This window comes from Notechis scutatus, chromosome Z (genome assembly GCF_049901735.1).
Source record: "Notechis scutatus isolate UNSWTSFEM ecotype Mainland chromosome Z, rNotScu1.2, whole genome shotgun sequence".
NCBI lineage: Eukaryota > Metazoa > Chordata > Lepidosauria > Squamata > Elapidae > Notechis > Notechis scutatus.
In genome coordinates this window covers 28,951,179-28,975,415 of record NC_142025.1, presented here as the reverse complement: position 1 = coordinate 28,975,415, position 24,237 = coordinate 28,951,179, and the positions used below count along the sequence as shown (strand labels likewise).

The 24,237-nt window shown below is 39.9% G+C and overlaps 1 long non-coding RNA gene across 1 annotated transcript in view; it reads left to right on the top strand.

The window, feature by feature from the left end:
• Nucleotides 1-24,237, top strand: part of LOC113415950 (uncharacterized) — a 29,125-nt gene that overhangs the window by 2,114 nt on the left and 2,774 nt on the right. The window contains exon 2 of the long non-coding RNA XR_015745804.1: nucleotides 5,039-5,225. This is a non-coding gene — a long non-coding RNA (uncharacterized LOC113415950). The remainder of the gene's footprint in view (nucleotides 1-5,038; nucleotides 5,226-24,237) is intronic.

The window sequence follows — 24,237 nt, the reverse complement described above, 5'->3', positions numbered from 1 at the left end:
CCCATTCTCATAGGAGTATTGCACTTAAACCTACTCAGATTTCTTTATAGTTTTGAGGGAAATGATTTATGGTTTCTCAGTATTCGTTGTTGAAGGCCTATCCTTGACTGCCAATCTAGATGAATAAAAATATGTCATCAGGAGGTGCTACTGTTTGTCAAGCTCCACATTACAATGGACCAAGTTTCTCTTGAGGGCCATGTATGGGAAAAATATAGATGTAGTCCAGTATATAATGCTACAGTATGTAGTTACACCATATCATTATAAAACAGTTGCCATTGTTAGACCATGCTGTCCTTTTGATAGTATGGGCCTTTCTTACATTTTAGGCAAACCAACAAAACTATAATATGATCAAATAGCTATAGAAGCCAATTTTTTTACATAAAAATTTTACATGAACTTTGAAACATGTTTGCTGGGATGAATTAATCAGATCTAAATTAATCCAAAATGGAATCAAACCAGTTTAAATGGATTGTTTAGCTCTGCTTAATAGTAGGATATCACCAAAGCAATCATAATGATACTATTTTTAAGCTTCATGTGCTTCTTGCATTTTAGAGCACTGGAAAAAAATCAAATATAGTATGTTTCCCTCCCACGTTACTTTTGTTTCTCTATAAAATTCTAAAGTGAGGATGGGGAAAAATGGAATAGAGGCTGAGTGATTGACCAAGCTATTTTCTAATCACAAAATGATACATTCTAATCACAAGGATGAGTAGGAATAATAGGAATGTTGGGAGGGTATAATCTTGCATTACTCTTCATTTACAAAGATACACTATTTTGTGAATTATATGCTCTTAAACAAATGAGTTTAAAATGATCATTTTCCTAATATCATCTCTGTCTCTCTCATTTTTTAAAGGAGAAGTATTTATTAATTCAGTTTGGAGGCTCTCCAAAAATGTGCACCAAGTTTCCCATATTTTCAGTCAACTTAGTATTGCTGAGAATTCTGGAAGCTGAAATCCATGCTATTTAGGGAAGGAGTGTATAGATCAAGGCAGGCTGTAATTAGGCTATAGGTATTTGGGGATTTTTCAAACTGATCAGTGACAGACAAGAAATTTCATTTTTTTCAAATGTCATCTTGAATTGGGGGCACAAGTTGATGTTGTCTGAACCAGATAGCTTTCTGAAACAGCCACACTGGGATATTCAATTCCAGATTTTCTGTGATTGTCTCTGCCTTTTGCAAAGTTTTGTGTCTATTATTCTGCTACTGCATTTCTGGTATGAATGAATAAAGGAGCATAGTAACTATTTCTCAAGAGTAATTCAAAGTACATAAGGCATGATAGATTATGAAGGCCTCTATATCAGGCCTGATTACTCTGGACAGACTGTATCACAGCAAGCTTCATTGTCTACTCTTTGCTAATCATTAATAAAACTTTAAATTTCCCAGAAGGAATTTATGTTTAATATTGCTTAATACTGTTATTCATACAACAGGAATAATTATTTTGAATTTTAATTGTCTCCAGCAGAAGAACATGACTAACCATATTTCTTAAAAAATGTATTATAAACAATTACAAAATCAATAACTACATGGAAAAATGTAATGTTGTAATATATAGAGCCATCCTTATTTTTGGCACAAAAATAAACTGATTGAATTTGATTAGGCATTAAATCTTAACCTGCAACTCCTATTGTACAGTTTTTCTGTACATAAAGTATCAAAGAAAGTACTTCCTGTTCTTTTAGCAGATTATTTCAAATCTAAATTTAATTACTGCTAATAACTTGATAGAAAAAACAGTTTATTGTTTATATATAACGGATCAGTGATTTTTCATCACTTCTCATGCATGTGTACACCAATCCACACCCTATATATAAATAATTATTTTTATTGGCTTGAATATTGCACAATATTCAGAATGAATCCCTCTTCATTGAAGTTTATAGATTAAAATCTATCGCCTGATCTAGTTCATGCTAGTACACTAGCCCAAAATCACCTACCTGTCTTCCATATATATGCAAAGACAAAAACTGGGTTTCCTTGCTTCTAGTCCAGCATCATGTTGCCATATTTTCCCTTCATTCCTCTCATTATCAAAATAGACACCAGTGAATAACATTTTTGTTAATAAATGCTTTCCTTTGTACACTCTTTTACATCTCTAGACAGACTGACCATTAAATGCTAACATATCATTGAGTGAACTTATATTTCCATTTTAAAGGTTAACTCAAATAATTTCTTGACTAAATGTATTTTATTAGACTTTTAGAAGTTATGATTTTATTAATGTAGTTTTAGAGTAGATTTTAATCCTAAACCATGTAGCAATCTCATTAATTTCAGTGGGAAAGATTGTATTAAACAGTCTAGTATATATGAATAGTTTTTTATGAGTTAAACAAAATTTGCCCATTTTGCTCTTTCTAAACAAGGGAATACCCTTGATATAAACACCTCTGTTGATTTAAGAGTGATTAGTGCTGTGCAACATAGAAATTACTAGAAAATGATAATTATATATGAATCATGCTAGTTAATTATGTTGAGATCCAGAAACCACATATAAAATATAGATTGTATACTTTCTTACTGACCAGCTTTCTGACATATAATACACATTTTCAAATAAAATTATTCTAATTCAGGTCAGTATTCTAAGATAAATACTGTATATAGTATTGTTTTCATGTACTTTGAGATTTTTGGTAACTTTGTTCATATTGTCTTAACCAGATCCTTTCTCAGGTAGTATTTTAACACAATGGAAAGTATACAAAGATTTTTCCTTCATTACTGAAAACTTTTTAGATTTCTTGTGCAAAATAAAATGCATGCATTTTTTTATTTATTGCCCCCAAAGAAAATAACAATAGCAATTAAAGAAAAATACATGTATTGAGTAGGATATTATACAGATATTAATTGCCCATATCACATGTGTGGCTCGCAAAATTAAAAACAAAAATCAAAATATATACAAATAAATAACAAAAAATAACGGTGGAAACAAAGTAAAGCAATTTAAAAATAATTAATTATAAAATGTAACATACAGGAGAGTATCAGTAAACAATACAGCCATCTTACTGGCTCCTTACCACTATGGGATTTCTGTGTCTGATTACAAAACCATTTTAGGGGCCCCCTAAAGGCCAATAATGTTGGGGCCACTGTAACCTTAAGGGAGATGATGCAAGTGCAGGCAGAAAAGGCTCTCCTAGATCCATTAGACAAAACTCCTTAATAGACAGGACTTTTAGCACACATTTTCTGCCAGAGCTGATGGAGAGGCCCTCAAATAACTCAGCCCCAAGCCATGTAGGGCTTTAAAGATCATAACCAGCATTTTGAATTGAACCCAGAAGCAAAACTAATAACTAATAGAGCACATGGTACAAAGGTATAACGTGCTATTCTGGAGTTCACATAACTGCTCCCACTGCCACACTTTGTGCCAGTTGCAGCTTCTGAATTCTCTTCAACAAGTGCCTTAAAAATTGTTATTTAAATTTATTATTATATTTATTTCTTTTAGACTACATTTCAAGAAAACCTGACCAGATTGCCCCAAAATCTTTTCCCTTGACTCATGATTTAATTATTAGTATTGAATTAATGGATCCTCCATACTCATCTATTTTTATCCCGTGCAAATTTCAATCAAATTTATCTAAAATTTACATAAAATCAAATTTAGTTTTTGAAAGAAATCAGTTTGGCACTAACAAGTATGTATTATTCAAACCCTTAATGAAACATAGATTGGGTTCTCTTTCTGATAGGAATGTTACTAATTTCCATTAGTTGGTCAAAATAATACTTATTTCATTACTAATATTTTCATGAAAACTTAACTACAATGAAAGACAATAAGGCTTCTTATTGCATTTAACTGGAGTTCTCCGTTTGTTTCAAGACTTAGTTTCAGAATCCTGGTTAAGAGTGGATATTGGTTAACCCTGATGCTTCTTGTTAGGGGCATATCTCTTAACCAAGGTTAAAGCAATTACTTGAAAGTCATCCTTTTATACCTAAGAAGAGAAAACTGCTTCATAATCCATTAAAAATAGTTAAAGGATCTGGAGCATTACAATTGCGCCATATCTTAAGCCTTGTTTGAACATAGTGTTACCTAAGACATGGCATACTTAATTATTACAGGCATGCTTGGGCACGCTTACTTTGATTATAGATGAATGCTGGAGGAAAAAGAGATGTATTTATGCTTCCCATCCACCCCCTACCAACAACCCCAGCATAAAGAACAAATAATTCAGTGCCCTGTGTGAATACATTTTGAAAGAGAATGGAAAATCTTTGTGCTTTGACAAAAATGTTATTTTAAGATGTTTTCTTTAATATATTTTGCATTTTGTTAACTGTATTAAATGTCATTCCTTGGCAGAGAAGTAAAATATAAACTCAAGGTTAGATAAATGAAACATATCTTATACACCATTGTAAATCTGTGGCACTTCTATGCAATGCAGGAAACCATAGAAAGCACAGGATTAAAACATCAAAATCCTGAAAATCTTTCCTCTTATTTTTAGTCTAACAAATTGCCTGCCCTCATTGTTAAGAACTTATATTTACAAGTTATACTTTGTGAGCAGTGTTTGAAACATCCTTTTTATTTCCATGTTAGTCAAAACTTTCCAAGAGTAGAAAGGACATTCTTACATATGATGTAGGGTATATTTTTCTAAATGGTTTGTATCTTCGTATTTCTAAAGTGTTGCATTGTTTTTCTAGCTGTTGTGAATATTATCATGACCAAAATAGTAAGAAAAATAGCTCAGTGATTAAAATTATATTTCTGTTAATAAATATATTGCATTAAGCACATGGTATTTGTATTTGCAAAAAAAAAAAACCTTTATCTAATGTGTTTGAATGCTTTATGCTGAGACACCATATAGTATAGTAGTGTCTATGAATACATAACTAGAAAGTACAAGGTGTGTCATTATAATTTTATAATAAGGTTAGAGAATAGAACGGAAGGGATATTCTGGAAAATCAACTTCTCTTTTGCTTATCTGCCAGATGCTGAGTTCATGAAACTGTGCTTTCTGTGCTGTGGCTGATGATATCATAAATGCTCAGAGCTGTGCTGGGAGCAATATCGTGAAACCAGTTCACCTTCATTAGCCCACCAGGAATCCAGGAAGCAGAGGGAATAGGGTATGGTATTGTCAACCCTAAACATCTAGAAATGATCATTTAGGCTCCAGTAAGTCCTCTGGCTCAGAAACGTGCTTCTGTTTAAGCAATTGAGCTGTTTTCTTGGGCTCATTTTGGAAGAATCATGCCTTTTGTTAAATTATTATAATTATGAGGTGCTAAATGAAAATGTTTGTAAATGATCCCTGGGTTCAATAACTGTTTCTGCAACTTTGTTCAAATCCTGTACGGTATGAGAGCTCTGGAATTTTCCTTTTGGAGGGTCATTGGAAGTTCACTCAAAATGATATTATTAGATATTAACATTTGGATCCAGTGCAGTTTAAATTGAGAAAGCAGGAGCTCGTTTGACTGGTTTTGCGTGTAGTAGGTTATAGCTCAAGATTCTTTTATGGAGCAGTAGTTGAAAATTGAATGGATTTTAAAGTTATTTTTTCATATTCTTGTTCCAGTGTTCATGTTCTTGTCTTTATAATGCAACTTGTGCTATGATTGGCAAAACAAATAGATGGAAATGTTTGGTGGGGAGTGTCAGGTTTAAACATAGTTTCATTTGTTAACTTCATTTGGAAAAACTAATGGTATTAATTTACTGATAATTATAAAAAATTAAGGGACATCTCACTGAAATATGCAGTACAGTAATTGAAATTAAAAGTCTAGCCATGCGTCATCTACACTACTAACTTCTGGCATTGCTTCTCATAAGGAACCTGGAAAACAGGAATTGTATTGGGTTTCTGAAAGTAATCTGCTAGATATCTTAGGCTTTCTCATTAATTACAATTCTCTATACCGTTGCAATGTGCAGAAGGAACAGAAGGGAAAATATTACTGTTAATTCATTTACAGTGTAGATGTGACCCTCAACAGTTTAAAATAAGCTGAAAGTGCTTTAGTAGTAATGAAACTTCTTTCAGTATTTACTGAACTGAAATCAGCTAACTTTTCACATTCATTAAGAAGCAATAACTAGTAGTTATTCCTGATGGGTTCTTTTATTTGATCTAATAGTAACTGAAATGAAAAAGAGCCTTTGCACACGTATTAATCTTCAGAGCCATTCAGTTGCAAAAGAGTGCCTGTATTACAAATATAGGTTTAAAAAGCCAATGACATTTTAGAATTCATTCTTGTGTTTCACTAGGCCAAGACTGCATTATATCTATAGATGTTGATCAAAAGAAGTTCTGCAGCTATTGAGTAGGCTTACCAGCTGCTACCACAAATAAGTATTAAGTGGCAAAAATGAAGAGAACATTGAAATAAAAGGCAACAGTAAAACTGTTGGTTTCATGCATCTTTAGTGTTTATTTTGGAAAAGCATAATTAGCTGGCTTTAATAATGTGTTTATGTAGTTTGAAGAGAGCTTTGCTTTTTCAGGTGAGGGCTGGGTGAAGTGCTTTCAAGGAAAAATGACTTTTTAAATCTAAAAGATAATATTTATTTATTCTGACTAAATTTACATATATTTGCAGAATTTAAAAATATTAGTCGTTACCTCACAATTTGGGACACTGGTATTCTGGTTATGAGAAATTTAAACTAATTAACCGATATCTGCAAATATCCTTGTCTGATTCTTAACCTTTATTTAATTCATTAAATCTATAGTAAATCTGCTTGCTAATTTTTTAAATTTATGAATGGATCATAGAATGTGAACATTTATGTTGTTTTAAACTTCTTTTTTATGAGAAGATAACTTTTATGATCTGGTCTTAGAGTACCATAAAATATTCATTATGAGAAGGTTTTTATGTTGTGGATTTTTAATATTGTCAATCGCTCAGAGTCATCTGTGTGTGAATTGTTCTGCCATATGAATTTGTTTAATAAATATATTGTTCTTAGAGAAGCTTATCAATTGATCAAGCAATAAGGCTACCAACTCTGATACTAATTAGGACTGACTGGCCCAAGTCATCCAACTAGCTGTCATGCCTAAGAAGAACTAAAACCTAGTTTCCTTTCTTCTAATTCAGCATCTTAACCCAGGGGTGTCAAACTCGATTTCATTGAGGGCCACATCAGGGTTGTGTTTGACCTTAGGGGGACAGAGTGGGCATGGCCAGCTCAATGTCAATTGTGTTGGGGGCGCCTGTGCTAGCCTGAGCACTCTGCCAGTGAAAACTGACTCCATTGTGCTATTATGATCCTGAGCTCCATTTTTGGTTGCGATGGCCTCCTGCAACCCTCTGTCAGTGAAAACGGAGCTCATGGTCCTTGCGAGCTCCATTTTTGGCTGCGCCAACCCCTGTAAACCTCTGCTAGCGAAAATGGAGCTTGCTAGGGCCACCCATGGCCCTCTCGAGTTCCATTTTCATTGGCAAAGGTATCGTGGGCCAGTCTTTTACTGTTTCCAGGGCAACCCTGCGGGCCAGATTTAAGCACCCTGCAGGCCAGATCTGGCCCCCAGGCCTTGAGTTCTACAACCCTGTCTTAACTTCTGTATACCATGATGTTATTCAAAAAGTTTCTATTAAACTTTTATGAAATGTTTTGACCATAAGCAGAGTTTGGCCCATTTGTTTAACATTACATTCTAAGCATGGATGTGTTGAATTTTTACGTTAGGTTAGAATATTGGAATATTGTGTTTTTATTTAGAAAGCTCCCAGTAAAGAACATTGTTTTTAAGTCAGTATCTTCAAGGTGGAGACATTTTTTCTGTATTAAGTTAAGAATTGAAGAACCATATACAGAAATATATACTAAAGTCCATTGGAAATACTTTAATCTGAATTTTGTCCTGAGTCCAACCTTTATAGTGCCATGGAGAAAAATAAAATTATTATTCTAAAATATAAAACAATGTAGGTTTGGGTAATACCACATTTTATTCTGAAGCCTAGCTAAATCATTATTAAATGTTATTTGATTTATGTTTTTTAAAATTTATGATTTTAAATTTATACTTACAAAGTGTGTTCAAATCTTTTCATGAAATCAGTTTATTGTCCATTTAAACTCTGGCATAGCTGGACTGATTGTGTCTTTATTACTGGGATTTAGGAAAGTTGGACTTCACCTGAACAAAAACTCTTCTTTCTTCCAAACCCAAAGTTGTAAAGCTGTTCAATGCATTTCTAACTATATAGGATAAAACATTTATTTGGATTAGAACTCTCATTAGTTTTTGAATTAAAATGTGTTTTAAGAAAGTTGATGATAGGTATTAATTTTGAGGGAAGAAAGCATTATATATGGATATATGCAGTGGTGGGATTCAATTTTTTTTACTACCACTTCTGTGGCTTGGTGGGCATGGCAGGGGATGGATACTGTAAAATCTCCAGTCACAGGTGGTATTTGCTGGTTCTCTGAACTACTCAAAATTTCTGCTACTGGTTCTCCAGAACTGGTCAGAATCTGCTGAATACCACCTCTGGATATATGTAAAAACAAGGGCTAAGTTCTGGTTAATTTTAACCTTCCATTTCACAGATCTAGTCAAGTTTTTCCTATCTGAAGTTTTTCCTGTAATTAAAGCCAAATTATCTTGCTGTATATAATTCATTACAAGCAGTGGTGGGATTCAAAAATTTTTTACTACCAGTTCTGTGGGCATGGCTGGGTCATGTGAGTGGATGGGTGTGGCCAACTCCACATCACTCACATTGAGGGGCGCCTTTCCTCACCCTGCTTGCCTTGCCCTGTTTACCTGGCCTCCTGAGCTATTCTGGTCTTTGTCTATTAATTTGTCTACTGATTATCTAATACCTGCCTGCTGCCTGTCCTTCTGGATCTGGAACTCCCACAGATTCTTAGCTCTATTGTTTTCCACAATCTTCTGTGGAAACACCTTGATGGCTGGCTGGAAAATTCTGGGAGATAAAGTCCATACATCTTTCAGCTGAGAGACACTGATCTACTTGGGTTCTATCTAGTGTGGTATATCCCTGCTTCTATGGATCTGGTGCTCAGTGCCTGTTCTTGTGCTGTTATGATTAGTGATCAGTGCTGCCTTTACACACACACAACTCAGGAATAATTATTAAAATGATGTTTTTTCACTAATTTCTTTATTAGTAGTAGAAACAAAATAAGCAACCATAAATGTCACCTAAAGTTGCCCTAAATACCAATCATTAGATTAGAACAGTGGTGGGATTCGAATATTTTACTACTGATTCTGTGGGCATGGCTTGGTAGGCGTGGCAGGGGAAAGATATTGTAAAATCTCCTGTCAGAGGTGGTATTTGTCAGTTCTCCAAACTACTCAAAATTTCCACTACCGGTTCTCCAGAATTGGTCAGAACCTGCTGAATACCAACTCTGGATTAGAAATACCTGCAAGCTGGAGTTACAAAACAGGCAGGGTGCCAGAGCACCTTGAGGAATTAAAATGGTTAAAATTCAATGATAATTATCAGCAGCCAAATCTTGCTCATAAAGTGAAGCCCTTTAGCAGAGAGGTTATTTAAGCTCTCCAAAAAAAGCACATCCAGGAGAAGCAATCCTTAGATCCGTTTGCATCACTTAAAGACACCAGCTGGTCTCACATCACAAGATATCCTAAGGGAATTGTCCAGATTTAAGGAAATATCACATGCCCCCCAAAAGGCAGTAAAATAATCAGTGCCAAGCATGCATCCTGCCTCTTGGAAGTATACCCCCAAAAGACAGTGCCAGAACCACTAAAGCAGGGAAAGCCCCACTCCCCAGATAGAAAAAGAAATCATGAGGCACGAAAAAATTCAAACACAATACAAATAATTAAATCACAACATTTTAAATTCTTTTAAAACTAAACACAAAAATTCATTTCCAGAGCTCACAGCCCAGCAAGCTCAAGTGTAAACACTTGAGGTAAGCCTAACAAGAAAGCAGGTTAGCACTAGAATGTAGCAAAGGAGCAAACACAGTAGCTGTTACTTGTTAAACCAATTACCAAAACAAATAGACACAGAAATTAGCCAGATTTCTGAACCCTGCTTCTTTTCAGGAAGAGAGATTAACCTTTTCCCTTCCAAATAAAGCTGAATAGGGAAAATTATCCCCTCAATAAACACAGGATTAAACATCACCAAGCACAGAATTAAATTTCACCAAAACCCAGTTTTAGACCAAAACTCAGTATGTAAGGGTATGTAAACTCACATTTGAATGTCAATCATTTTAGCTAGCCAAAAAGCCTTGCTGAATGTCACTCATCTTGGTTCCTTGTCATTAAAAGCTTCTTTCCAGCAGCTCTGCTTCATTATTAAATTGTGCAGATCGTTGCATCCTGAACTCCAACAGGGGAGTATTTCCTCCCAACAGCAGTGTCAAGCCCCAGTAAAGAACCAGCAAAGAAAAGCAAGAACTACTCCGGGGTCAGTAAGTCTGGGCATACTGCTAAGAACCTTTAGCTGTTATGATGTAATAAGGATTAACTGAGAGGCAGTTTTGTAAGCAGGGCAGTAAAGATTAGGTTAGAAACAACATCAGAATGCCTTTGTCAGCGTTCCAGTAAAACCAAACTCCAATCAAAAATTCTGAGACAGCATTTTCTCAAAGTTCCATTTTGTTAGAATTGTCATACTGGTACATCTGGGAAAACCCGAATCTGAGAGTTCCAGGTTTTCCCTCAGTAATTCAAGAAAACAAATCCACCCCTACACCCCTCAGTTCATCACATGGCCCAATCACCAGCTGTTCCAACTTGAGACATCCTTTAAACTACTCCTCATCCAGGTGCAGGAAAACCATGATCTTGACTGAAAAGAAGAATGCTATTATGTCTAACTACATACATTCCATGAAATCCCCCCACATGAAGAAAAAATTACGCCCTGCAAAATAAAATAGACAAAATAGAACAAGGGGTTAATGCAATGTTCATCAAACCATGTAATACACCCCCGAGGACCCTTTGGCTTTTCGGGAAATTTATCATGGAATTGCTTAACTAATCTATCTGCTTTCACATTCCAACTTTTTACCCAAGTAGCTTCCGATGAAGGGTATCCTTGCCATTGTACTAAATATTGTAGCTGGTCTCTATGCAGTCTAGAATCAAGAATTTTCTTTACTTCGTAATAAGCTTCATCGTGTACTACCACAGGCTTGTGGGGAGCAGCGGGGAAGGGTCTTACATTGGAACTGACAGCTGGTTTTAATAAACTGTTGTGGAAGACTGGATATATTTTGCCTAATATGTGAGGGAGACTAAACTGAACAGTAACTGGGTTAATCACTTTCACTATAGGGAAAGGACCAAGAAATTTAGGTCTCAACTTCTTACTAGGCAACTTCAATCTAAGGTATTTAGTTAATAGAAATACTTCATCTCCCTCTTGAAAAGTGGTTGGAGAGACCTGTTGGCATGCCCCCATCGGAGTCTGAATCCAAGGAGGAAGACGAACAGCCGTCAGGGAGCGGGACTGGCTCTGTTGGCTATGGAGGAAACTGGGAAAGGGCAAAGTCAGGCTGGGCAGAGCAGGGAAGAGGTAGAACAAGGGGATTCAGAGGAAGACCAAGGCCCACCCCCTCTTCATCTTAGGGCATGCAGGGAAGAACGGAGAAGAGAACAATATAGGTTGCATGGCTTAATGAGGGAGGAAAGGGCCCCGATTCCCTTCACAAGGCACACATGGGAAGGGAGTTTAAAGAGAAGGGAGTTTAAAGTTGGGAGGAGAATTTGTCTGGAACAAACGTTACCTTGTGTTGGCTGCTGTTATCTGAGGCCCTGGCATCCTCCCAACAGGTTTGATTTATTGCCTTGTTACTTCATTTCTGGAACTCCGTATCTTGCTGCCAAATTTATTACCTTATTTTGCCTTGTTGGGTTTATAGTTTAAAGTTTTCAATTTACAATGTTTGGACTGGAATATCTGCAGCCAAAGGCTGGTGCAGGTTCATGGTAGAGTTTTTCTCCAGACTGGAAGCTAACCGGGTCACTGGGGGCAAAGTTGGAACTAATAAAGGGACCTCTACTTATTCTCTGGCTGTGTTGCCTTTGTGCCATGCGCTGGGTCATCACACCTGTGCTTGTCTACCTGTTTCTTATATTCCTCAGCTGCTTCCACTAAGGTTTCCTTTTCCATCCCTTCTTAATGAGTCCATCCATTCTGTTAGGGACATGAAAGTTGGTGGCTCCCTAGGTAATTCAGGCATGGGAACAAAATCCACGGCAGTGGTGATTTGGAAAGGAGTTAGTCCTGTACTACTGTGTACTGCATTATTATAAGCCATTTCTGCAAAAGGCAATAAGTCCGCCTAATTTTCCTGTTGATAATTTACATAGCATCTAATGCAGGGGTCCTCAACCACCGGGCCGTGGACCGGTATCGGTCCGCGGAGCACTCTGTACCGGGCCGCAAAGAAAAAAAAATAAAAAATGGCGGCTTTCTTCGCCTTCGGTGAATGCTGCTGGGATCGGGATCAAGGACACAAATGAAAGAAGGGGAGGGAGGAAGCAACCGAAGCCTGTCCTGCTCTCTGGCTCAGCAGCTTCGTTTCCTCCCCGCCTCGTTCCTCTCTCAGTCGCTCTCGCTGCTCCACCAGCCCAGGAAGAAACTGCTTCAAAGAAGCCGGGGGTGGCTTTCCTGTCGCCGCAGCTCCTCCAAGCGCCCGCTTACCCCCACCCCGCCCGCCCGCCCGCGGTTCAACCCAGTGCTCCGTTCTGCCTGCCTGCCTGCCTGCCTTCGCTTCGGAGCAGCTTCGGCTGATAAAAAGAGGCGAATAGTTATTATTCTCAGCCAAGCTGGGGGTAAACGGGCGCTCGGAGGAGCTGCGGCGACAGGAAAAGCCACCCCCTGGCTTCTTTGAAGCAGTTTCTTCCTGGGCTGGTGGAGCAGCGAGAGAGCGACTGAGAGAGGAACGAGGCAGACACCTGAGGGAGGGAGGGAGACACCTGAGGGATGGGGCTGAGGGAGGCAGGGCCGAGGCGCTCCTTGAACCAGGAGTTTGCTGGCAGACGTTGATTACCCGACCAGGTAACAACATCAGATGTTACCTAGTCAGGTAATGAAACGTCTGCAAGCAAACCACCAAACTCGGATTCTTCCCCCTACCCCCGGTCCTTGAAAAAGTGTTTGTGCTTGAAACTGGTCCCTGGTACAAAAAAGGTTGGGGACCACTGATCTAATGTATTATTCCACCATGGTATTCATACGTTCTGCTGATACGTTTGTAGCTGGATGGAAAGCTGAGTAAGCCCCTGGGATGATGCAATGGACTTTAAGAACTCCCTCCAGAATTTAGCAGTAAATTGAACCCCGCAATCTGATATCACTTGCTCCATGAAGCCAATAAATATGCTTCACAAACAGTTTTGCCAACTTTTTGGCAGAAGGTAGTCCGTTATAAGAGATGAAGTGTGCTTGTTTGGTGAACAAATCAATGACAGTCCAAATTACTGTTCCCCTCCCCCCCCCACACACACTTTCTGAGAGTTTGATGATAAATCCATTGCAATCTCCTCCCATGGTTTTGTTGGTTCGGCTACTTGCTGAAGAAAACCAGGCGGCTTTCCAGGTCTTTTTTTCATTGTGACACAAATTGAGCAGCTTTTTACATAGTCTTCTATGTCAGTTTTCATTTTTGGCCACAAAAATTGCCTTCTGGCCAGATGGAGGATTTTCAGAAACCCAAAGTGACTCCCTAGCCGAGAGTCATGATTTCACTTTAACATCATTAGTCTCATGCTGCTAGATACAATAAATTTTATTTCCCTTCCAAGCCAAACCCTCCCCCAAAGTTAAATTTGATTCTCGGTAAACCATGGGTCGCTTGATAGTGCAGCTTTTAAATCTGCTGTCAATTTATCTTCAGGTAGGTCAGAACAGTGCTTGGCTTGCGCTCTAGTGGTGGCTTGGCCTACTGGTTGGGCTTTGGAAATCATGGCATGTACGGTGGCTGCCAAATTGGGGTTTCCTGGACAAGGCATCCGCCAATAACCCCCGAATGTAATTTAGGTTGAAGTTGAAGCATTTAAAGTATTGAGCCCAATGAACTTTTGGGGGGAAAAGTTTTCAGGGAGTTTACAGAGCCTTGAGGTTTTTATGATCAGTCCATACCTTAAATGGCTCCTTAACTCCCTCCAGGAAATGTCTCCAGGATAGGAGAGCCCACCGTACCACAAAAACCTCCTTTTCCCAGACCGCCCCTCTGTATTCTGTATCAGTTAACTTCTTTGATACATAGGCACAAGGCATCAGCTGGCCCTGAAGTTTCTTTTGGAGTAGATTAACCGCTACAGCCAGGTCACTGGCATTGGCTTGGACTATAAAGGGTTTATTTGGATCAGGATGTTGGAGGATAGGTCCATTTGTGAACAGACACTTTAATTGCTCAAAAGATTTTTGACAGTCTATTGTCCTAGGCTTCAGTTTGGTAGGGGAAGGACCAGTTTTTAGTAACTCCATTAAGGGAGAGCGACCTCCATGAAGGAATTGTCTATAAAAGTTCGCAAAACCTAGGAAGCTTTGCAGTTGCTTGCATGTTCGAGGGGTTTGCCAATCTAGCACAGCCTTCACTTTTCCAGGATCCATTTCGATCCCCTGGTTTGACACTTGGTAGCCCAGATAGTCTAAAGACATCTTATGGAATTCACATTTTGACAGCTTTGTGTAGAGCTTTGCAGCTAATAGTATTTTCAGCACTTGCCTGACCAGTTTTACATGCTTTTCCAGAGTCTCACTAAATATAAGAATGTCACCCAGGTAAACTAGGACCCTGTTATACAGATGTTTATGCAGCACCTAATTGATCAGCTGCATAAATACCGTGGGGGGGGGGGGGTGAAGTCCAAAAGGCATGACCCAGAATTGGAAACTCCTTAGCAAGCAGTTAAAAGCTGTTTTCCACTCATTTTCCTCTCTTATGCAGACTCAGTAATAGGTTTCCTTTAGATCCAGTTTGGTAAATATCTTGCCTTTGGACAAGTGGTTCAGTAAGTCCTGCATTAGGGGTAAAGGGTATGTGTTTTGTATACATTGATCCCTCTAAAATCAATGCATAATCTGAGCATCCCCCCCCCATCTTTCTTTTCTTTAAATAGTATTTTTCTTATTTAAATAGTAAAGGGGCTACCACTTTAGATTTTGCTGTCTTGATGAATCCTCTAGTCAGGTTGGTATCAATGTACTTCCTCAATTCAGTCATTTCAACAGGCGTCATGGAGTACATTTTTGGTTTTGGCAACTTGGCACCGGGTTCTATTTCTATTTCTATACTGTCAGTGGCCTGATGAGGGGGAGGACATTGCATTCCTCCTTACTAAATACCCCAGCTAAGTCTCTGTACTCTTTAGGGATAGGAGGCTCGCCTCGCAGAAAATCTGAAACAGCGGCTGCTGGTTCTGGTGGCTGGACTGGATCGACTAGCAGTCTCTTGTCTCAAGGGACTGGGGGAAGTGGGCCAATCCCAGTGATGATCTTCCGTACCCAACTTCCCATTTAATGGTAGGGGCCCATTTGTCTCGCCGAGCAAAACCCAATATGACTGATTCTGACATTTTGGGTGGTACTACAAAACATATAAATTTGCGATGCTTTTCCATCTCTAGTTTGACAAGTTATGTAATTTGGGTGGCTGGGGTCCCACCAATTGAAGTTCTGTCCACCTGTTCAAATCTAATCAGGCGTTTTAGGGGTCTGGTCTTTATCCCTAATTGTTCAACTTGTAAGCCCAATTAAGCACCTGGTGCAGCCTGTAATTTTTACTGCTTCTAATTCTCCTTGATCCCCAGTCTCAGGCACTATCAGCTTCATTTTAACTGTAAAAGGGGGATGGCTGCACTCACCATCGGGTCATCTTCTCTAGCCTCTCCTGGAAGACCTTCTTTGGCTGGCAGTTCCTTGCTTTCTTCAGTGGGGAGGGTAACCTCTATGGCTTGTCTGGCAAATTAGCTTGGGTCTGGAGGCTTCTGTGGGGCCCTTTTGCCTCTGGTAGCTGTTATTGGTAGCAGTTGTGGAATTGGTGCATTCAAAATCCAAGAAAGAAACACTTAGACTCCATTAATTAGAGAAAAAATATCTTTTACTGGAAATCAAGTGTTAGCAACAAAAGAATTCTGAATCTGAGAAAATGAGCACGTAAATCACATATACAAAGGGATTGCAATGTTCCCACCCCCAATAGTTTAATTGGCTCATCCAATTAAAAGTTGTGTATAGCATCATGTGGGCATCTCCAGGTGGTGATGAGGCCTCTGTCCATTGACCTTGGCATATTTTGATAAAGAGTTGCGGCTGCGCATAGCATAGGATAGAAGCCTAAGCAAAAAACTTCCCCTCCCAACTTATACAGTTCTTTTTTTGGAAAACCTCCAGCTCACTTCCCATAATCATGTCCCCTCCTCCCCCCGTTACTTATGACAGCTGAAAGATGGAAATCAAAGGAAGAAAATCTTGAAGGCTGACATTCCCCCCTGAAAAAGAGGCGTTAGTCCTAAAAAAGAGAAAGAATAAAAGATAAAAGAATAAAATACATTTATTTATCATAATACTAAAGTTCAGGGTTTACCAGGATATTTCGTACGAAATGCCTTGACAAGCTTAGGAGTTCAAACATCCTTCTCATTCACCCATTCAGAATGGGAAGGAGGAAAATGTTTCCAAACAACTAAATATTGGAGTCGACCTCTTTGTTTCCTAGAATCCAAGATTTCTTTAACTTCAAAATGTTGCTCACCTTCAATTAGCAAAGGCACGGGGGGGATCGACCTGAGCCAGTCTCAGGTCAGAGGTATGTTCAGGTTTTAACAAACTAACATGGAAGACAGGGTGGATTCGTTGCAGGGTTTTCGGTAATTGCAGTTGGACTGCCACAGGATTCAAAATTCGTTCAATTGGAAAAGGTCCAACATACTTAGGTCCAAGTTTTTTTTTATTTTTGAGTAGTCTGCAAATATCTTGTGGATAGGAAGACTTTGTCACCTACTTGATATGGTTTTTGTGGAGTTCTCCTTTTATCTACAAATTTTTTATGAGCTTGATGAGCATCATCTAATGCTTTATGGGTAATGGGCCAGGTAAGCTGGAGTTGGGTTATCCACTCATTCAGTGACTGAATGTTAGGTTTTTCTTGTGGAGCTTGGGTATAGGTGCAAAGTCTTGTCCCGAAGCCACTTTAAATGGAGTAAACCCAGTACTACTATGTACCGAATTGTTATATGCCACCTCAGTGAATGGCAAAAGGTCAGCACAATCATCTTGCTGATAATTTATATAACATCTAAGATACTGTTCCAATACCGAGTTAGTCCTCTCCCAAGCCCCATTGGTTTGTGGGTGGTGGGTGGAGCTTAAGCCCTGGGCGGATCCCAATAACTTCAGGAACTCCTTCCAAAAGTTTGAGGTAAACTGGACCCCCCATCTGAGATTATGCATTCAGGAATACCATGTAACCTGTAGATATGTAAAATAAACAGTTTAGCCAAGGTTTTCGCAAATGGGATCTTTGCACATGGTATGAAGTGTGCCTGTTTGGAAAACAAATCTGTTACTACCCAAATAACTGTAATTCCCCCACTTTCAGGTAATTCCACTATAAAATCCATAGAAATTTCTTTCCATGGGGCAGCCACATTTTGTAGCAAGCCCGCTGGTTTACCAGGCGGCTGTTTGGCTGAGGCACAGATAGGACAACTAGCCACATAAGCCTCTATGTCTTTTTTCAAGGTAGGCCACCAAAATTGCCTTTTAACCAAGTGTAAGGTCTTCACGAATCCAAAATGTCCAGCAACTTTAGAGTCATGCGCTTTCTGTAATATTTGGTTTCTCAACTTTTCTGGAACATATAATTTGGCCCCCACCCATGCCAATCCATCTCTAACTATACAGTTATTTGACTGAGCCAATCATCAAGTTTCAGAGGTTCTTTTAATTGGGAAGATAAATCATTTGATAATTCAACTTTCTTCTTTTTCTGGGCTCTGGTAGCCACTGGAGCCGCCAACTGTTTGGTGGGGACAATAGGCCGAACCACTTCTGGGTGGGCACTATTATATTGAGGTAATCTAGATAAAGCATCCGCCATGAAGTTCTTTCCCCCTGGAATGTACTTCAATGAAAAATCAAAGCGTTTGAAGTACTACGCCCAGCAAACTTGCTTTGGAGACAGTTTCTGAGGTGTTTTTAAAGCTTCCAAATTTTTATGATCCGTCCACACCTCAAAAGGGTGTTTTGCCCCTTCTAGAAAATGCCTCCAAGTTAACAGAGCCCAGCGAACTGCAAAAGCTTCTTTTTCCCAGATGGCCCATCTTCTTTTGGTCTCAGTTAGTTTATGGGAAGTATATGCACATGGTTGCAGAGTCTCCATCTCGTTTGCTTGTAGTAACACCCAACTGCTACGTCGCTCGCATCGGCTTGGATTACAAAAGGGGCATCCATGTCTGGCTGCTTGTGCACCGGCTCAGTAGCAAACAGTTGTTTCAACTTCTCAAAAGCAGCTTGGCACTCCATGGACCACTCCAGGGGTTTACTAGGTTTCGGTTTCAATCCCCCTTTGGTTTTTAGGAGATTTGTAATAGGCAGTGCAATCTGCGCAAAAGCAAGGATAAACTGACAGTAAAAATTAGCAAATCCCAAGAAGCTTTGCAGTTGTTTCCTGGTGCGGGGAGGGGCCCATTCCAAAACAGCATGAACTTTTCCTGGATCCATTTCTATGCCATCATGTGATATGCGATAGTCTAAATAGTCAATTTTCTCCTGGTGGAATTCACATTTGGATAACTTTGCGTACAGTTCAGCAGCTCAAAGTTTTTCCAGAACTGAATGCACTAGTTTCACATGTTCATCACGAGTCTCCGTATAGATAAGAATATCATTAAGATAAATCAACACCCCCTTGTATAAATGTTCATGCAACACCTGATTTATCATTTGCATGAATACTGCAGGGGCCCCCATAGGCCGAACGGAAGAATGTTGAATTGGAAACACCCCATTGGGCAGTTAAAAGCAATTTTCCATTCACCCCCTTCCTTAATTTGAACTTGGTAGTAAGCTTCTCTCAGGTCGAGTTTTGTAAAAATTTTCCCTTTGGCTAAGTGGGCCAAAATATCCTTCAAGGGGAGGGGGTACACGTTCTCTACCGAAATGGTGTTGACGTTTCTATAATCAACACACAAACACAGAGAGCCATCTTTCTTCTCACAGAATAATACTGGGGCCACTACTCGGGGCCTAGCAGGTTGGATGAAACCACATTCCCAATTTTTATCAATAAATGACTGCAGCTCTTCTAGCTCCCGCGGTGTCATCGGGTACAGTTTCGGTTTTGGGAGTTTCACTCCTGGCAAAATTTCAATACTACAATCTGTTCAGCGATGGGGGGGAGCTTGTCTAAGGCCTCCTTTAATTAATACCTCCTTTAAGTCCCAATATTCCTCTGGAATTTTCTCCTCCCCCATCAGGTTCTCAGTGCCAGTGGAGGCCAGTTCTGTGGGATTCTCGGATGTCGGTTGAAATTGCCCCTCCCCTTCTGGGGGTTGGTCAGTACGTATGTGCAATGATCCCCTCCTCCAGTCAACGTGGGGGTTCCATTTCTGGAGCCATGGCAAACCCAATATTAGGGGACGCTCCATCCCAGGAGCCACAATAAAACACAAAGTCTCTCTATGCTTCCCCAATGTCATTTCTACTATTTCCATTATAAAATGTGCAGGGCCGCCCCCAGGTACCGATCCATCCAGTTGGCAAAAGGCTATGGGCATTTTAAAAGTCTTTAGCCTTAAGCCCATTTTCTCTACTACCTCTGAGCTGATTATGCACCTTGTGCACCCAGAGTTTAACAAGGCCAGCATTTCCCTTTTGGCTCCTGACATGGGTACCCTTAATCTCACTGGAATGGTCATAGGGCCCTTGTTTGGACTTACCAGTGAGTCGACTTCCGATTCGGATTCACTCTCTTCAGAAGAGTTTGGAGTTCCCAGCTCCTCTCCTTTCGGAGGGGCGATCTCTACAACCTCCTCCACTTTAAGCGCTGTTTCGCGAGGCTTTGCTGGAGGTTTTTCAGATTTTCTTCCTCCTCCTAGCGCCCCCTTTGGCTCCAGCTTGGCACGGCAGTCTGCAGCATGGTGACCTTCCTTCCCACATCAGAACCATGCAGTGGTCTTGGGTTTTGCCACCATCCCTCCCTTTTGAGGTTTTAAGGCTTCTAGAGGGCTGGTGGGGGAGGACTTGCTCCAACCAAGCCCCCCGCTCCCCGGTGCCTGTTTCGGGTCAGATCAATTTCCACTTCTGCTGCCAGCATGTACCACAGCTGCAGCTCACTGGGGTCTCTTCTGGCAATACAGCTTTGATATACATCTTCATTCAAACAATCTTTAAAAGCCTCTATCAGGGCTCCCTGGGACCAGCCTCGAATATGGCATGCCAGGTCTCTAAATTCCTTGGTGTAATCGGCCACTGCTCTCCGCCCCTGATTTATGATTTCATCCTCATTCTAGCCTTATGTTCAGCCAGTGGATCTCAAATCTGGCACGCAGCGCTGTCATGAACAGGTCATAATTCAACAGTTGGGGGCATTATCATCATGCAAAGTCACCATCCACTTTGCAGCGGTTCCCTCCAGAGCCCTGGTCACACATCTAACTTTGGCTGCTTCCAAGGAAAAATCTCGTCCATATTCCTCCATATGGCTCCAGACTTGTGCCAGGAAGAATCTTAACTCCTTGGGATCTCCTCCATATTTTACTTCCAATGGAGGCACCTTTGGAGTTCTATGCCTTCTGGCAAGTACTCCCTCCGCCGGGGACCCCTGGGCTGCTGCTGCCTGTTGCTCCGGCCCAGGTTGATTTATGGGGGTGGCTGCTCTGGTTCTTCTGGCTGGGGCTACTTCCCTTTCTTCCCCCTCCTATCTTTGATCAGTCTGAGTTTCTCTGACAGCTTCATTTAGAAGATGCAGGGCTTGAGTTAGTAAAAAAAATCCTTCTTTCCTTCTCTTACCATGGTATTCTCTTCCACGTCGACGGGTAGTGGTCACTCCTGGAGGAGGCTTTTCCTCAGGATCTTTCCAGCCAATTCCCAGGGACCATTTGGGCTTTACAGTTGGTTTTTCGCCAAGACTTAATTCTGCTAATAAGTCGGCTTCCCCTGCCACCTCTAACAGCAGGGAATCTGGTCCTCCAGTCACTCCCAGGTCTTCTTGGTCACTGGCTGGATTAGACATTGTGTTCAAACCCCCTCGGAAGAAAGTTTGTTAATTCTCCGGGTGGGCTGGTAAAGTCAGATTCAGAATAATGTCAGATGGTGCTCCATTCAAAATCCAAGAAAGAAATACTTAGATTCCATTAATTAGAGAAAAGATATCTTTTACTGGAAATCAAGTGGTAGCAACAAAAGAATTCTGAATCTGAGAAAATGAGCACATAAATCACATATACAAAGTGATGGCAATGTTCCCACCCCCAATAGTTCAATTGGCTCATCCAATTAAAAGTTGTGTATAGCATCATGTGGGCATCTCCAGGTGGTGATGAGGCCTTTGTCCGTTGACCATGGCATATTTTGATAAAGAGTTGCGGCTGCGCATAGCATAGGATAGAAGCCTAAGCAAGAAACTTCCCCTCCCAACTTATATAGTTCTGTTTTGGAAAACCTCCAGCTCACTTCCCATAATCATGTCCCCCTCCTGCCCCTGTTACTTAGACAGCCAAAAGATGCAAAGCAAAGGAAGAAAATCTTGAAGGCTGACAGGCCGGCACTCAGGAGCTCGATGACCTTTTTGACCGCAATGGTAGCACTTGATGACTCCAGTAGGCAGAGCAGGAGCTGGCTTTGTCAGGGGACATTGGGCCAAAGTTCTCCTTGCCACTTCTCTAATGAGGGCTTGCAATTTGGATGAATTTCCTTATCCAAAGTAATAGACATAGTATACCAGTTGTGTAACCACTCTGGTACCCCTCTGACACCACAGACTTTTCTGATTTGTTGGTCAATTGCTTCTTTAAAATAGTGGAGAAGGATTCTGTCAGGCCAATGGCCAAGGTTCCCAGTGACTCTCCTAAAGTCCCACACAAGGTCCTTTATGGGTTGGTTACCTTGTTTTATCACCTTTATTGTGGCTTTATTCTCACTAACTTGGCCTTCGAATCTGGCCCAGAGCAGTTCGATGAACCCATCAGCATCATTTAACTCAAGAGCCTCCACATTGTGCCGTTGGGCTATCCAGTCAGAAGTGTCCCTTTCATTCATTCTGTCTGATTGCTGATACCAATTTGTGGTCTGAACCATATTGTTCCCCAAATTGGTCTTTGTGAGCCCAAACTCGGCTGAGGAAATAAGCCAGCTTGCTAGGGGTTCCATCAAACATTGCCCTAAACTGAGGAGGTGGAGGCCTGGCCAGAGGTGCAGGCTGTTTAGCTGGTGGAACTGGCACCGCAGCTGGTGGTGGGGCAGGGACCTGTTACTACACTGTGGCTGGCGGCGGGGCAGAGACGTGCTGCTGCACTGCTGCTGGCTGTGGGATTGCAGCTGGCAGCTGGACAGGGATCTGCTGTCACACATACATACACACACAAACACACCCCAGTTGAATCCCACCACATTACGAGGTGTGTGTGTGTGTGTGTGTATACATACATACATACATACATATATACATACATACATACACGCATTGTGCTTATCTTCATCTGAGGACATAGTTGAGAAACTGGCAACAATGATTTCCCTGTCACAAATCATTACTCAAATATTGAGAGGAGAAAGTGATGATGATTTTTTACTATGAAATGAAAAATATTCTGTTTACTTCCAGGAAATTACATAGAGAAATTTAGTACATTCAGAATGTTTGGGAAAATGATAGGGATGGTAACAAGGAAATGAACATTTCACAGCTTATTTTTAATAGCAGCTCATCCCACAAGGTTACAAACTTAGTTTTGTGATAGACAAGATTGTCGCTAAGACTTAACTGGAACCCAACTATATTAAATATTTCAAAATTATTCTGGATCTGAGCCATTCAGAAAAACTGTTTACTACCTACAACAATATGGTAACCTCTCATTTTACATGTAGAAAAGTAATTGGAATGGAAGTGGGATTTTACTTTAGCGCTGGTGAAGACTTTATTTCATTTCATTGGAAAGGAACTAGGAGTACACAACAGCTTAGTATTTGCAATTCTAATTTCTGACCTCTTCCCACTATTCCACACACATAGGCTTTATTCTATCCAATATAAAGCTACACCTAGTTGGATTTAATTCTGGCTGATACTGTAGTAGAAGAAATGACTATTGATTGTCACATCTTGTTAACAGATCTTCCAAGGACTCATGTATTAAAGCAAAACATAACAAATATATAATGTGAAATACTAAGCTAACAGAAATACATGTAACAATAAAATAATAATAACAAAGGTGCGTTTTCAAAAGGCATCTTTTTACAAAGCACCTTTGAGACAACCATGACCTGCATGACTGAGAATTTCTATAGACATTTAATAATAGACCATGCTTTCTAGAGAAAGTTGTAGAAATCCAAATAAGATTACGTGTTTGCCATTTTCACCATACTAACTTCAGGTAATAGATAGGAATTTTATATTTTATTTTATTATTATTTTATTTATTACTGTCCAGCTCATTTTGAAGTGACTATGTGATTTACGGTATTAAAAGTATTAAAATCATAAGACATAAATATTTATAAAACAATTAAAATGGAAATTACAATAACATAGAATTATAATTAAAAGATGGGGAGTAAGCAGGATATACGGGCGGGGGGGATGGTATTACTTCTTATTTCATTAACCACTTCCAGTGTTATGCATTCCCCATTGGGCCTCAAGCCATCTGGCAAAGCCAGGTCTTCATGCTCTTGTAGAAGGTCAGAAGGATGGGCATCGATCTCACTTCAGCGGGTAAGATGTTCCAAAAGGCAGGCACCATGGCAGAGAAGGTCCTTCTGGACCTGGCAGTGGGAATTTCTTGACAGATGGGACCTGTAGCATGTATTTTCTGCCAGTGTAGGTGGCCCAGGCCAGTCGCAGTAGGGTGAGACAGTTCCTCAAGTAACCTGTACCCAACCCCAATATGAAGATTAACCTCAGAGTTGTACTTAGTTAAGTTTATGAAATAAACTTTCTTTTAGAATAGATATTACTTCTG